The sequence below is a fragment of the Arachis hypogaea genome, chromosome 19 (assembly GCF_003086295.3).
Source record: "Arachis hypogaea cultivar Tifrunner chromosome 19, arahy.Tifrunner.gnm2.J5K5, whole genome shotgun sequence".
Classification (NCBI taxonomy): domain Eukaryota; kingdom Viridiplantae; phylum Streptophyta; class Magnoliopsida; order Fabales; family Fabaceae; genus Arachis; species Arachis hypogaea.
Window position 1 is genome coordinate 144,113,148 of NC_092054.1, and position 16,554 is coordinate 144,129,701.

The 16,554-nt window shown below is 37.5% G+C and overlaps 1 long non-coding RNA gene across 1 annotated transcript; it reads left to right on the forward strand.

The window, feature by feature from the left end:
- The first annotated feature begins 2,141 nt into the window (after positions 1-2,141).
- Positions 2,142-4,791, forward strand: LOC112779385 (uncharacterized). Its single transcript, XR_003190676.3, has 3 exons — positions 2,142-2,888; positions 3,005-3,149; positions 4,628-4,791. It is a non-coding gene; the product is annotated as an uncharacterized lncRNA (long non-coding RNA).
- The last annotated feature ends 11,763 nt before the right edge of the window (positions 4,792-16,554 follow it).

The window sequence follows — 16,554 nt, forward strand, 5'->3', positions numbered from 1 at the left end:
TTCTTGAACACAGCTTTTAGAGTCTTGGCCGTGACCCTAAGCATTCTGTTTTTCAGTATTACCACCGGATACATCCATGCCACAGACACTTTAATTGCTTGAAACTTTTCAGATTGTGACTCTACTTTGCTAGAGTCATGTCCATTCCGATTGCATAATCTACAAAATATTTGAGTTGCTATTTTTCTAAAGCTTGTTGGGTTTTGAAACCTTATGTCATCCGAAGAGGATTCCATGTTGGTAATAGAAGGTTTTTCAATGAATTTTTCATATTTGTGAAAACCCAAACCAGCTTTATCATAAAGAGATTTTTAGCTAGCCAAGAGTTGATTTAAATTTTCAGAACTTTGAGCAAAGCTGGCTAGGTCCTCTTTAAGTCTTTTTACCTCTTTATGCAGCTACTCATTTTCCGCAAAATAATTTAGATTAGCAGTCATAGAATGATGATATTCATAGCTCTTAAGTTCAGCTTTTAACCGCTTGTTTTCCTCAACAAGATCAACAGCAGTTTCGGCTTCCCTTAATTTATCTTTAAGAAAACCATTTTCCACTTTTAGTATTTCTATTTGAAACTCAAGATCTTGGTTTTTATTTAAGAAACATTTAATCTTTTTAGAAAGATTATCAATCATAAGATGAAGGTCTTCAGTTAAGGGTTCAGGAAATATTACCTCATCAACTATGTTGGCCATGAGTCACGTTTGAGACTTGGTTTCTGTTTCATTATCTTCATCAGAGTCGTTCTCCAAGTCTTTCCAAGATGCCATGAGACCTTTCTTCTTTCCTCTTTTCGGCTTGTCCTCCTTTTTCAGTTTTGGACAATCAAACTTGAAGTGCCCAGCTTCTTTACAGTTGTAACAGATCACTTTGCTGAGATCCCTCATTGGTTTCCTTGAGCTGCTTACTTTGTTTTGTTCCTTCAGCTTCACCATTTTTCTGAATTTCTTAGCAAACAAAACAAAATCATTTTCAGATGAGTTATCACTGGATTCATCATCCAGAGGTTCAATAACAGATTTGAGAGCAATTCCTTTCTTTTTTATATCTTTTTTCAAAAATATGTATTTTCAAAGGTAACTAAATTTCCTCTCAAATCATCATAGGTCATAGTATCAATGTTACTACTTTCAACTATCACTATTGCTTTGGTTTTCCACTCTTTTGTGAGACATCTCAATATTCTCCTCACAAGCACAGATTCGGAATATGTGATCCCCATAGCATCCAAGCCAGTGACAATGATGTTGAATCTTTCAAACAATTCATCTATCGCTTCTCCTTCCTTCATTGAGAATATTTCGTATTCTCTATTCAGCATGACTATTTTGGATCTCTTGACTTGAGTTGTGCCTTGATGAGTGATTTGAAGTTTGTCCCAGATTTCCTTTGCTATTTTGCATCTTGATACTCGTCGGTATTCCTCGAAGCTGACCGCACAGTTGAGCAAGTTGACCGCTTTGGCGTTGAGCTCTACTTTTTTTCTGTCATCATCATTCCAATTAGCTTCACCTTTGAGAGTAACCACACCATCAGCTCCTGTAGTGGTTGGTAATTGTGGACCTTCCAGGATTATCTTCTAGAGTCTGTAATCTACAGATTGAATGAATATATTTATTCTTTCTTTCCAGTAACTGTAGTTCTTTTCATTGAAGAATGGAGGTATGTTGCTTGACTGCCCTTCTATTGTAAGACTCCTAAATTTTTAAAAGTTATTAATAAATTATTTATGATTTATTTAAGACTATATTTTTAGAGATTCTTATATAAAAGTTGAGTAAACCCTTATTTATTATTTAGAGTTCTTATAACTAAAAAAAAGATAATAATGAATAGTTTGTATGCTTTAATTTTAATATATAGATTTTTAACCTTATTTTATAAATAAAAGAGAATTAATTTATTTATCTCTAATTTTTACTAAATTAGTATTTTACTGAAAATTATTTAAAAATTACTAATTAAAAGGTATTTTTAAAGATGGATATTTTATATTTAATTTGATTTCTATTATTATCCTACTTTTTATTTAAATCATAAATAGCTTGTTTTATAAAACTTTATTCAACCGTAAGAAAATTATTTGAATGCTTTAATGCTGATGCTTTGGAAATATAAACAAGACACAGCACTTCATTTTATTTAATAATTGTTATGATAACTAGATTTAGCAATTCTGGTTCTGATTTTAACTAAGAAAAGATTGGGAGTTAATTATCACTTACTTCTTCCCTTTTCCTTTTCACGCTAAGCAGCTTTAACCCCTTTCTCATTCTCTCTGCATTTCACCGACTCATAAACAAAGCAAGCACACTCACATGCACGGAGAAGAAATCTAAGAAAGAGAGGCAGCGTCGATGAAAGAGGAAGACGCGCTAGAACTGGTAGGTCGCGTTGCTGCTGTCGCCGCGCTCTACCCAGCCATCGTCGCCGTTCTGTGGGGCCGCCACCATCCCTGAGCTTGCCACCGTTGCCCTTGTTGCCGAGCAAAAGGGAAAAAAAGCCACGCGGCAGAAGAGAGAAGGAGGGAAGCTCACCGCGTCACAGTCGTCGCTCCCACCATGTCGCGCCGCCGCAGGTCCACCTTGGAGCCTCCGTCGAAGCAGAGCCGCGAAGAGAGACGAGTTCGCGTAGGGAAGAGAGAAATGCGTCCGAGAGAGAGAACGAGCACGAGAGGAAGGAGACAGCCGTTCTCATCACTGCTAGAGGTTCCACCGCCGTTGTTGGTGCCAACCGAAGTCAACGCCGCCTTTGCAAGCTTTTTCCCAGCTGTTTTGGTTCTGGTCCTGCTGCAACTCGCCAATGTTCCTACTAATTTCTGACATCTGTTCAGCCTTTGCCAGAGCTCGCCGTCGCCGGAGAAACACTTCCGAAACTTCTCAGATCCGCTGGTAACACTACCTTAGTACCAATCTGGTTTTTGGCTTTTCCTTTCTTGAATTTGTCTTGCTTCTATTTTGTTCCGTTGTTTTGATTATGAGCTTTTGCTTTAACTTGGAATTTCCAGTACCATTCTTGTTGCGCTCTGATCGATTTGAATCCACCGCTTTTCTTGGTGTTGTGGTCATTGTCGTTATAACGGGGAGTTCATGTTGTTGCTACTGTTGCAGTTCCAGTTGCTGCAGTTTCAATTTCTGAGTTTCAATACTAAGGTAGGGGTTTTCTTAAAACTTATCTTATATTACAGAGTTGTTATAAACAGATATTACTGGGAAAAACATACTTCTGTGATTATGTTTGTCTTGTGGATGTGGTTGTTTGCTGGACTGAGTTACTGGTTGCTTGATTGATTGAGTGGTGTACGGTTGTAACTAAGAAATTGATTTGAAAGGTTATTTAGTTAATTATTATGAAAGGTGGTTTCGTTTTGGTTTTGAAGTTAATTTGATAATGTAAATGAATCGGCTTTGGAAATGATTTGAGATATGAAAAATGAATTGATTTTGGAAGCTGGTTTGATTTTAAAAAAGATTTATTATTGACATTGATTCGATTTGAAAATAATTTGATATTGGAACCGGTTGAATTTTGGAAAGTGATTGGGATTTGGAAATGGTTAAGAAAGAGTTTGAGAAATATTTGGATGGGACCCGAAAAGGGTGGCAGAGTCCGAGTTTTAGAAGAAATGCTGCCGAAATTTTATAAAATTGGAAGTTTTGTTTGAAGTAATTATTTAAAAAGATTTGGTTTTAAACGTTATATGTTTTAATATTGATTTATTTAAAAGAAGGAATTATGTCTTGAATTGGAATCGTTAATGAACGGAATGGAAAGAAGGATGATGAGAATTTTCTTTGAAATATGGTTTCTGAATGAAATTGAAAATGAGATTTGAGTTGATGAATGATGATAATGTTGAGAATGTTGAGATATGATCTTTGAATTATTCATATGGCTTATAAACTTGATTTATCTGAGATACGAGGTTCCCTGGATAAAGTACCATGGCTTGCCACCACGTGTACCAGGTTGAAAACTCGATACTCTGTTGACCCTACGACGTAAGTGTGACCGGGCACTATATAAATTCCCGGGAATGTTACCCCCATTGAGAAATATTGATTATTTGAGAAAAAGTTATGCATAGACTCTTGGGGATGCACGTCGGGGGACAGTCTAAGGACAATTCAGACTTGTCGGGTTGGCTGGATAACCGACAGATGAGACTCATCAGCCATAGGACAGGCATGCATCATATGCATTTGTATGCTTTGTTTGAGTTTGAACTTGTTTTGGTTTGCCTAATTGTTAAACTGTTCTTAACTGCTACTTGAACTATTTGCTGTAACTGCTACCTACTTGTGTTTTCCTTGTTTGTCTTGCCTGTGTTTGTCCTGGCGTGCTACGTTTGAAAATGAACTTTGGTGCTGAATTAATGACTGTGTTGTTTGATTGCGTGGTGGGTTTCTGATTGAGATTTTCTTATAAGAAAGGAAAGGTTTCGGATTTCTGAAAGATTGAACATCATTTCTTTGAAAAGGTTCTGAACAATTACCTATTGGCTTTTAAAAGATTCATAAGGCAATGATAGTCACTGAGCTTGAAAACAATTTTCTTGTTAAATATCTTCTTATGACAACTTTGAAACTCTGTGGTGAGACCATGTGGTTAGGTTCTCACCCCCCTACAGTTTTACCTTTTCAGGAACTAGATGAAGAGGCATTAAGAAGAGTTATACTGCGTTTGGTTTATATGCTGTTGTGTTAATTAGATTATTTTCTTCCCTCGTCTTTGTTATTACAATTTTGTAAGAGGGATAGGAGTTATATATATAAGAAGTCTTGTATATGAATCTATACCTGCTTGTTATTTTAAGATAAAATATTTATTTCCGGTTTTCAAAAAAATCAGCGATACAGTGTCGAGTCACAGGCTTCTATTTTAATTTTAAGTATATAAAGTAGTCGTAATACTTCTTGCTATCAGAGTGGCGCAGCCGGAAGCGTGACATTCTGGTAGTGAGGGTGTTACATCTATCAGAGTATAGGCCAATAGATTTGAGTCACTATTAACCGCCATCAGGATCTTTTCTCCAAGTTGCAAAGCTTGATCTCTTTGAGACCAAGCTCTGATACCAATTGATGGTAATCAGTGGCTAAGAGAAGGGGGGTTAAATCTTAGCCCCTTTTTTTCTGAATATTACTTTCTGACTTTTAAAAGAACTTCAGGAGATATTTTCGCTTTTTGTCTCATAACAAGTCAAGAGATATTTTCTTTTTGTCTCGTAACCGGTTAGGAGATATTTTTCAATTTTGTCTCCAATGCAACAGAAACAGAATAGGAGTAGAAGAGAAAGAGATAATCACACCCAAAAGTATCCTAGTTCAGCTGCTAAATGTAATGCAGCCTACATCCAGTCTCTATCACAACAGTGACGGAATTTCACTATAATCATCAGATTACATACACCAATTTTTTTCTAGGATCTACTCAATCCTATCTAGGATAAATCCAAATTATATCCCCAAATTTGAACTTGACTTGGACTCCTACCAAGCTTTCAAATGCAAAGTGCTAACCCAACTTGCAAGGAAATCCCACAGGATCATGAAACACAACAAACAGATGTACAAAGAAACTATGAGACATCTATGGCTTTTTCTTTAATTTTGCTCACTGCTTTTTTTCTCTCACTGCCTTTTTCTTACAAACCTCACCATGTTTACCTTTTACCACGAGACTCAGACAGACAAAACTAAAGAAAAGAAAACAAAATAAAACTCATTGAAGGATAAGAACTCTGTTAGCTTAAGATAGCTATGAGAACTCTGTGTTTTCTCTCCTTGTTTCAACCCTTGGTCGTTCACCCTTATTATAGAAGGGGAAGCTTCCAAGGTTGAAACCGGTTCAACCAAGCCAGCAACATCTTCTCCAACAAACAGCAGCAGTTTGGGCAGAGAGAAGAGAGAGGGAAAACTGAAACAGAACCAACATGCATGTACCTCTCTCAACCCTTCTCTTCAAGATCCTCCATTCTGAGCCCATGATCTTGACTTTGGCTCCAAAAAAGAACTCTGACCCTTGATGAACCTTTGATCCTTGACAGCTCCTTAATTTCCATATTTGCTTCTTCCTCTTCGTAGCTCCAGTAGCTACTTTCTATCTTGGAATAACAAAAATGAAAACGAGCTTTACCCACTGAGATCTTCTTCTCTGACCGAGATGGATCTTTCCTATTCTTGACATGGAAGATCTTGAAGCTCCTCTTCAAAATCTTGCCTTTAATGGCAAAGATCTAGCCACACCATGCTTCGAATCTTTCTTTTTCAAAACCCATCATCAACCTAGCCTTTTCTTCTTACATAGCTTCACTGTCACTTTCTCTGATAACTTGTATTTTCTTATTTTCTGTTTGAAGTGACTGAATAAAAAGAGAGAGAAGAGAGAGAAGAAACAAAACATTTAATGCACAATTAAATGAAATTGAATTGTGAATTTTAGTTACCTCTGTGAACATTTAATCAAATTGGATTTTAAGTTCTAGTAACCAACGCATGCATTAAATTGGATTGAAATTTGAATTTCACCATCCAAAGAGTGTGGGTAACCAAACCACTTCTCTTTCAATTCGAACCAGGGCTTTGTTGCTTTACAAAGAGTAATTGTTTTGGGCTGTACACTGGTTTCCTGGCTCAATTAACTTTTCAATCCCTTTTAAATAATTCAGCCACATAGCATGGAATATTTTTGTACAAGGGTTGATCATTCTCATCACATTGGGCTTATATTGCCTTTTAGCCCAAATATAAGACTTGTTCTAATTTCCTGCACACTAACAGCAACATTAATCAACCAATTGGAAGCAAATATTAAATTAAAAATTTTCTGATTAATATTTTTAATTATGTTTGATAATCAATAATAATTCAAGTTTTCCAAACTCAACATGTTCCATGTAATAATAAAATAAACAAAACAACTGTAAAAAAAGAAACAAAATAAAATAAAATAATTCAAGAGAGATTTATGGCTAATTTATTTTTATATGGATTGAAATGATGTGTTATGGAATGTTCAAAATCGGAGAAATCCTAATTATAGTGCTCTGCTAGGGTTTAAGCGGGAGAAATCTTAATTTACAAAAAAAAACACAAACATCCACTTGCATTCATCTTAATTCTAAAAGCGTCATTGAGATCCTAATGGCAGCGTCGGCTGTTCATAATCAAGATAGAGGAAGAAAGATTTGGGAGGAGGAGGAGGAAGTCGTTGCATTTGGCGAGGAGGAAATTCGAGCAGAGGTAGAGAGATGCTCAAGGAGTTTGGTGGGTAGGTTGCTGGCTGATCAAGCTTTCTCAGGAGGGACGATGGAGGCAGCAATGCAGGCTATTTAGAGGTAACCAGAGGGATTTAGGGTGGTGGATCATGGAGGAAACCTCTTCCAGTTCTTCTTCTCTGGTGAAAAAAAGCTTATACGAATCGAACGAGGAGGGCCATGGCTTTTCAAGAATTATATCCTAAATATAAAGAGGTGGAGGGGAGAGGAGACACTTAATGATGCAGAATTATCTCAAGTTTCGGTGTGGGTTCAACTTTAGGGATTACCGGATTTCTGCCGGTAAAGAAATTCACAAAAATAATCGCGTTGTAAGTATAGTTTCTAAACCAGCGGAGGATCCTTTTGTACAAAAGTTTGGTTATCATAAGTAACAAAACCCAATAAAATTTATAAATGAAGTATTTAAACCTCGGGTCGTATCTCAAGGAATTGCAGGGAAGTATGATTTATTATTGGTTATGGAAAAAGGTATATTTTTGGGTTTTTGGAATAGGGAACAAGTAATTTAAATGGCAAGAAAAATAAATTAATAATTATAAAAACTCTTGGCAAGGTATGAGAACTGAAAATTCCATCCTAGTTATCCTTATCAGGTGAGATGAGAATTGTTGTTGCTCCCACTTAGTTAACCCTTACTAAATAAAGGAAAGTCAAGTGGACTAATCAGCTTGATTCCTCAAGTCCTAGTCAACTCCTATGGAAAGACTAGCTTTAGAGGGATCCAAATCAATCAGCAATTTCCAATTTTCAATCAACCACTGAGTTTGACAACTCAAGTGTCACCAATTACTTGTCCAAAGCCAAAAGAAAAAAATTCAAATTATTTATATCATAAATGGAAGAAAGCAGTCATAACTCTGAAATACCTCAAATTATATTAAATAGAAAAGCAAATTAAACATAGGAATCCATAAACCAAATTGGCAACATCAAGTAATCAACTAAAGTAATAGAATAAATAAAAGTAGAAGAGAACATAAAGTAAAGGAACATTGAACCTGGAATGAAGAAATAACCATAAGCAAAGAGAAATCCTAATTATAAAACCTAAGAGAGAGGAGAGAGCCGCTCTCTCTAGAGAACTACATCTAAAACCTAAAATTGTGAATAATGAATGTTGTGTTATGAATGAATGGATTCCCCCACTTTATAGCCTCTAATCTGTGTTTTTTGGGCCAAAAACTGAGTCAAAAACAGCCCAGAAATTGCCCCCAGCGATTTCTGAAACGTACAGGTTGTGGCAAAGTCACGCGTACGCGTCGTCCACGCGTACGCATGGATTGATTTTTCTCCAAGTCACGCGTGCGCGTGATCCACGCGTGCGCATCGCTTATCTTTGGGGCAGCTATGACAAATTATATATCGTTGCGAAGCCCCAGATGTTAGATTTCCAACGCAACTAGAACTGCTTCATTTGGACCTCTGCAGCTCAAGTTATGATTATTTGAGTGTGAAGAGGTCAGGGCTGACAGCTTTGCAGTTCCTTCAATTTCTTGTATTCCTTCCACTTTTGCATGCTTCCTTTCCATCCTCCAAGCCATTCCTACCCTGTAATCCCTGAAATCACTTAACGCACATATCACGGCATCGAATGGTAATAAGAGAGGATTAATATTATCAAATATAAGGCCAAAGAAGCATGTTTTCAATCATAGCACAAAATCAGGAAGGAAAGTGCAAAACATGCAATTTACATGAATAAGTGTGAGACTAGTGGATAAAATCCACTCAATCAAGCACGAGATGTACCACGAAATAGTGGTGTATCAAATCTCGCCACACTTAAACATTAGCATGTCCTCATGCTAAGCTTAATTGAAGCTATAAGAGTGAAGAGGAATGGTAGAATGTATGAAATGCAACCTATCTGTATGAATGCAGCTAAATGCAAAAATGCTTTTACCTACTTGGTGAAAAGTAAATAAATCTTTCAAGAACAAATATGAACTGGATTTTACTAATTCAAATCATAAAAATGAAGTACAAATAGACTTGCAAGAAGAAGATAGCTCATGAAAGCCGGGAACAAGGAATTGAGCATCGAACCCTCACTGGAAGTGTATACACTCTAATCGCTAAGGTGTTTGAGGTTCGATTCTCTCAACTCTCTACTAATCTTGCTTTATAAGGCTTTCTCTTCTTCTACCAATCAACAAAAGTTTAATTTACAAATACACAAATCAAGAGGTCTTTCAAGGGTTGTAATGGGGTTAGGGTCAAGATAGGATTGTATTTGGTTAAGTGGACTAAAATCTGAATCCTTAATTAACCTAAACTTCTCACCTAACTTAGGACAATCCATGTAATCATAATATAAAGTCTAACTACCTATTAATTATGTTTTCCACATATTCATGTATCTAAATTTGAGTACAACTCATATGCATTGCTTTCACCATTTACTTTGGGGCATTTTGTCCCCTTTTATTATTTGCTCTTTTTTTTTCTTTTCATTTTCTCTCTTTTTTTTCTATTTTTCTTTTCTTAAATTTTTTTTTTCTTTTTCAATGCATATGATTAAGGTATTGAATGCATAAACATGTTCTTAACATTCTTGTTCATATTTTCTCAAGAATACACAACACCCAATTCTCAAACCAAATGTTTTCAATCCCAATTTCCCCACACTTAATTCATGAGTACTTTTACTAGTCTAAGCTAACCAAGAATTCAAATTAAGGACTTTTCTGCTTAGAGTTAGTGATGAGCTAAAGTAAAGAACAAAGGGTAAAATAGGCTCAAAATTGGTTTGCAAAGGATAATGAAAAAGTTAAGGCCATATGGGTATGTAAGCTAAGTGAAACAAATGCCTCAATCATATAAGTATATGCATACATCAAACAATGGAAATATAGAATTAAGCAAGACAAATATCACAATTTTAGAGAGAACAACACACACCAAAATAAAATTGGTTGATAAAATGCAACCAATCAAATAGGCTCAAAATCTCACTGTTTTTGTATGTTCGAGCTCTAAACCATGTTCCAAAATAAAATTTCTTCAAACAAGTTTAACAAAAAATTTTATTCAAATTAGTGAAATACTCTAAAAAGTTTCTTGAAAAAGAAAATATTACTTTAACCAAGTGGTGGTAAAATATGCATAAAATCAAACAAATATGCAATCAAACATGCAAATGCAACAATGAACAAAAAAAGAAAATAAAACATTGGTGTTGAGAAGGAAATAACTAACCCACGGAAGTCGGTATCGACCTCCCCACACTTAAAGATTGCACCGTCCTCGGTGCATGCTAAGATGTGCAAGTAGACGGGCTGCTACAACTGATGTTTTTTCTCCAAAGATTGTGCAGGTGGACTTGTCTGTTGCCCCATATAGAAGTTCTTTTCCTTTGCTTTCCCGGTGGCCATCCTGAAAGAAGAGGAAAAGAAGAAGAGTAACCCAGAAACAAAGATATAAAACAAATAAAATATGGGTGTTAATGCCAAATAATAAAGGTCTCAATTACATGGTAGCTACAACATGCAAGTGAGAAAATAGTGGAAGCAAATGGCATATCAATAGTGCAAAAGTTGCAAAAATGGGGAAAAGGCCGTATAAATTCATGTCAAAGCAAAAGGAGCACATGTATCATAAAAATTGGCATTGACAGATAATTAATATCACCCAACAATATAAAACAAGGCATGAAACACCAAAATAATACCAGAAAAGATGCAACAGTTGAATAAGAACATTTAACACCAATGTAAAAAGAATAACTTTAGAAAATAAAATAAAAATATGCACAAAATTAAAATGCAATGAATGAAAGTATGCAATTAAGAAAAATAGAATGACAGAGAATAAGGATGAGAAGCTAAAGAAATAAAGAAGAAGAAAGTAAGAAAGGAGGAAGAAAGAAGGAGAAAGGATAGACGAAAAGGAGAAGAATGGAATCTGCGAAGCGACGCATAAGCGTCGCCCACGCGTACGCGTGGGTGTGCAAAAGAAGAAGCGACGCGTAAGCGTCGTCCACGCTAACGCGTCGGTGAGCAAGAATCCTAGTGACGCGTAAGCGTCAGTCACGCGTACGCGTGACCACTGGTTGTGCTAAACGCACAACACCAGCACCAAGGCAGCACAACTCTCAGCCAAATCACCCATTGACGCCGATCTGGCGATCCACGCATACGCGTCGATGATGCTTACGCGTGGGGTGACTAAAATACGGGTGACGTGCACGCGTCGCCCACGCGTACGCTTGGGTTGGCTCGTACACGCAAGGCACCCTTCCTACACAGCTCCCGTGTAACTTTCTGTAAGGTTTAGCGTCGCATGTGACGCGTGCGCGTGGTTCACGCACACGCGTGTGACGCGCTTTTTTTTTTATATGCAGAATGCAGATGATGATGCAGAATTTACGAATTAACACTGATAAAATTAAAATAAAATAAAATTGAGAATAAAAAGAGACGATCATACTATGGTGGGTTGTCTCCCACCTAGCACTTTTAGTTAAAGTCCTTAAGTTGGACATTTGGTGAGTTCCTTGTCATGGTGGCTTGTACTTGTACTGATTCTTGAATCCCCACTAATGTTTGTAATTCCAATGGCCTCCGGGATCCCAAACTAGGCACTTAAAGCCTTCGAGCAAGTTAAAGCAAGTGAGCCACAAGAGTGTTGATTGCTAGACTGAATTCCAGGGTCCCAAACCTTGCTTTTGCACCCGTCTTCTTGTTGACCATCTTTGTTCCAACCGGGTGGCAAGCAATCTGAATTCTCACTAAAGCGGCCAAACAACTTTCTAGACCCATTCAGTTGAACTTTGCACGAACCTTTGCATTTAAACTGTGAGCTTTCCACCATATTGAATCTTGCATGACAACTCCTATCACTAGCCATCTCCCTCTTACTCGTAAAGCCACAAAGAGCTCGAAGTTGACCATCTGTCTCAAGTAAACCATATTCAAGTGGAATGAGAAAGCTAAGAGATATGAATTTTACCCACTTGAATGTTGTGAAGGATGATGGTGACTTAAGGGGAGAGGTCTCCAACAACTTTGGCAAGGTGATTTCAAGCTCCACTCCCTTGTGCTCTTCTTTGACAACTTTCACCTCTTTGCAAGCTTCTTCAATTTCAACCACGTCTTGATCAAAGTCTTCAATTTCTTCCTCATCACTCAAGTCATAAGTTAGAGGTTGAGAAAAGTCTACCTCCACATCATCTTCATATTCACTTGGGGAAGATTCTTCAATCTCAAAGAGTTCAATTGCGGATGCAAATTTTTTATTAGGAGAGCTTGATTCCTGATCATCATCACCAAGGAAACTTACTTCTTGATCTGTTCCGTCCAGTTCTTCATAAAGTACATGCTTTGGAGGTTGTGCACTATCCTCCTTAGCATCAATTGAAAATTCCTTGGCGGGATTCTCTACAATTCTTGATTCCCATGGAGGTTCAGCGTCTCCTAAGTCTTCAACCAATTCTTCTTCTTCGATAATTGCAGCTTCATCTACTTGTTCCAGTACAAAGTCATGCTCCTTACTGTCCACCGGAGCTTCTAGTGTCTCCTTCGTACTGGGGGCTAATCGATTTATCGCTTGCTCCAATTGATAAAGGGTTGCATGAAATTGGTTTACTGTGTCCTTGAGACGATCCTGTGATTCTTGGTTCGATGGACATGGACATGGTGCATATGGAAGTGGTGGTTCTTGGGAGTAATTGGGTTGGAATTTGGGTGGATACGAGTTAGGATCATATGGAGGTGAATGGTTGTGGTCGGCTTGTGAGTATGGTGGTTCAAAGCTATGTTGAGGAGGTGGGTTATAGACATATGATGGGGCTTGTTAGTAACCGCAAGGGGATCCACCATATCTATCATCTTAGTACGCACTTCGGAATGGCTCTTGACCATAGTAATTTGGTGGAGGTGGTTTGTCACGAAAGGGTCCACCATAACTATTGGCTTGGCATGCATTGTAGAATGGTCGTTGTCCATGGTGTCTTGGAAAGTGTTGTTGCCGAAAGGGTTGATCAGATCCTCGTGGCTACTTCCATCTTTGATTGTTTTGACCTTGATGCATGTTCCTGTTATAGCTTCCATTCCTTACAACAACATTGGAACCAAACTTAAAGCCAGAGGAGTGAGAATACATAGTAGTCATGGAAATAAAAATTAATAAAAATTAAAGAAAATAAACTCTTAAAACTAGAAACACTAACAAAGAAACGAAAAAGCAAAAATAAAAAACAAAAATAAAAACAAATAAACAAGCAAAAAGCAAATATTTATAATAACCAATAATAAGGCACACGTTTGCAAATCCCTGGCAACGGCGCCATTTTGATGACCGAATTTCTGCCGGTAAAGAAACTCACAAAAATAATCGCGTTGTAAGTATAGTTTCTAAACCAGCGGAGGATCCTTTCGTACAAAAGTTTGGTTGTCACAAGTAACAAAATCCAATAAAATTTATAACCGAAGTATTTAAACCTCGGGTCGTATCTCAAGGAATTGCAGGGAAGTATGATTTATTATTGGTTATGGAAAAAGGTATATTTTTGGGTTTTTGGAATAGGGAACAAGTAATTTAAATGGCAAGAAAAATAAATTAATAATTATAAAAACTCTTGTCAAGGTATGAGAACTGGAAATCCCATCCTACTTATCCTTATCATGTGAGATGAGAATTGTTGTTGCTCCCACTTAGTTAACCCTTACTAAATAAAGGAAAGTCAAGTGGACTAATCAGCTTGATTCCTCAAGTCCTAGTCAACTCCTATGGAAACACTAGCTTTAGAGGGATCCAAATCAATCAGCAATTTTCAATTTTCAATCAACCACTGAGTTTGACAACTCAAGTGTCACCAATTACTTGTCCAAAGCCAAAAGAAAAAAATCCAAATTATTTATATCATAAATGGAAGAAAGCAGTCATAACTCTGAAATACCTCAAATTATATTAAATAGAAAAGCAAATTAAACATAGGAATCCATAAACCAAATTGGCAACATCAAGTAATCAACTAAAGTAATAGAATAAATAAAAGTAGAAGAGAACATAAAGTAAAGCAACATTGAACCTGGAATGAAGAAATAACCATAAGCTAAGAGAAATCCTAATTATAAAACCTAAGAGAGAGGAGAGAGCCTCTCTCTCTAGAGAACTACATCTAAAACCTAAAATTGTGAATAATGAATGTTGTGTTATGAATGAATGGATTCCTCCACTTTATAGTCTCTAATCTGTGTTTTCTGGGCCGAAAACTGGGTCAGAAACAACTCAAAAATTGCCCCAAGGGATTTCTGATACGTACAGGTTGCGGCAAAGTCACGCGTATGCGTCGTCCACACGTACGCGTGGATTGATTTTTCTCCAGGTCACTCGTGCGTGTGATCCACGCGTGCGTATTACCTATCTTCGGGGCAGCTGTGGCAAATTATATATTGTTGCGAAGCCCCGGATGTTAGCTTTCCAACGCAACTAGAACCGCCTCATTTGGATCTCTGCAGCTCAAGTTATGACCATTTGAGTGCAAAGAGGTTAGGGTTGACAGCTTTGCAGTTCCTTCAATTTCTTGTATTCCTTCCACTTTTGCATGCTTCCTTTCCATCCTCCAAGCCATTCCTGCCCTGTAATCCCTGAAATCACTTAACGCACATATCACGGCATCAAATGGTAATAAAAGAGGATTAATATTAGCAAATATAAGGCCAAAGAAGCATGTTTTCAATCATAGCACAAAATCAGGAAGAAAGTGCAAAGCATGCAATTTACATGAATAAGTGTGAGACTAGTGGATAAAATCCACTCAATCAAGCACAAGATGTACCATGAAATAGTGGTATATCACCGAAACATTACAAAACAAAGGAATTAGGTGGAAAAATTGGAAGAGTAATAGGAGAAGTCCTAGACGTTGACATCTTTCAAGTGAGAGGCAAAGAAAGTAGGATTGTTAAAGTGCTGATCAACCTGGATGTTACCAAGACACTTCGAAGAATCATCAAAATTGAAGGCCCAAATAAGAGGACTATGGATGTCTCAATTCTCTATGAACTGATTGGAATCTTTTGCAATTATTGCTGGTTCTTGGGACATGAGATACGAAATTGCAGCAGACATTTAGATGATTCGCTAAGAGGGGATGTGGAAGACGAAGGATGGGGGGATTGGCTGAGATCTGAATAGGCGGGAAAACGAGAACAGAACACCACAAAAAATCCCAACACTAATTCTGGTTCTTCGGAGGATTGGAGAGCAAGGAGGCATAAGAGGCCCACACCAGTTAACCTCCTCAAGGAGCTGGCTGGTCTTACTATGGAGAAAAATAGGAGAGGAAGACAGCAAGAAGGGCATAATGAGAAGAAGGAAGAAAAGGAAGGAGAAAGATTGATGCTTGAATTAGAGGATACGGGAAGCAGAGCAGATTCTGCAGCAGATAACATACAGTCAGATACGATGAACCCAAAAAGCATGGAGAACATGAAGGGGTTTGTCTTTAGAATAGGCAGTTACCAAGGAGGACAACAAAATAAACGGAAGCCAAACTTGAAAAATCTCGCTAGAAGAAAAATGATTAATGTGACAGGAAAAAAGAGGAAGGCCCAAGAAGGAATGGAGATGGAAATTTCAAAGAAAATACGCCAAAAAGCCACTGTTACTACTGTTGAGGGAGAGGGTGCCACCCTTGAAAGGGCACCCGAAGGACTATGAAGATGTTGACGTGGAACTGTCGAGGTTTGGGGAAACCCCTGACAGTTCACAGCATACAAGGAATTTGTAAATCCCATTCCCCCGAGGTATTATTTATGTGCGAAACGAAAAATAATACCTTGACTGTGTCGGAAGTTTGTAGGAAGTTGGGTTTTTTGAACTTTTCTTGTGTGGATCCTAGGGGATCGGCAGGAGGTTTGGTGTTGGCATGGAAGGAAGAGTCAGATATTACAGTTCGGCATCAAGAAGAATTTATGATTCAATTCTCATGGACTGACCGCAGACTCCAAAAGCAATGGGAGGTGGTGGCTGTTCATCTTCATTGTGAGGAGAATCGGAGGAAGGAGAAGTTTGGCAAGATTTTAGAGATTATTCACCGCTCAGGTCAATATTCTATGGTGATAGGAGATTTTAATGCCATCTCAGAATACCATGAGAAAGAAGGGGGTCGTGTGAAGACGAGAAGCTCTATTGATGCTTTCAATATTTCATTAATGAAGGTGAGTTGGTGGACTTAAGGAATATCGGAAGAAAATTTACTTGGAGCAACAAACAATTTGGTGAGAATTTTGTTAGAGAAAGGCTGTATAGATGTTTGACCTCCACACATTTGA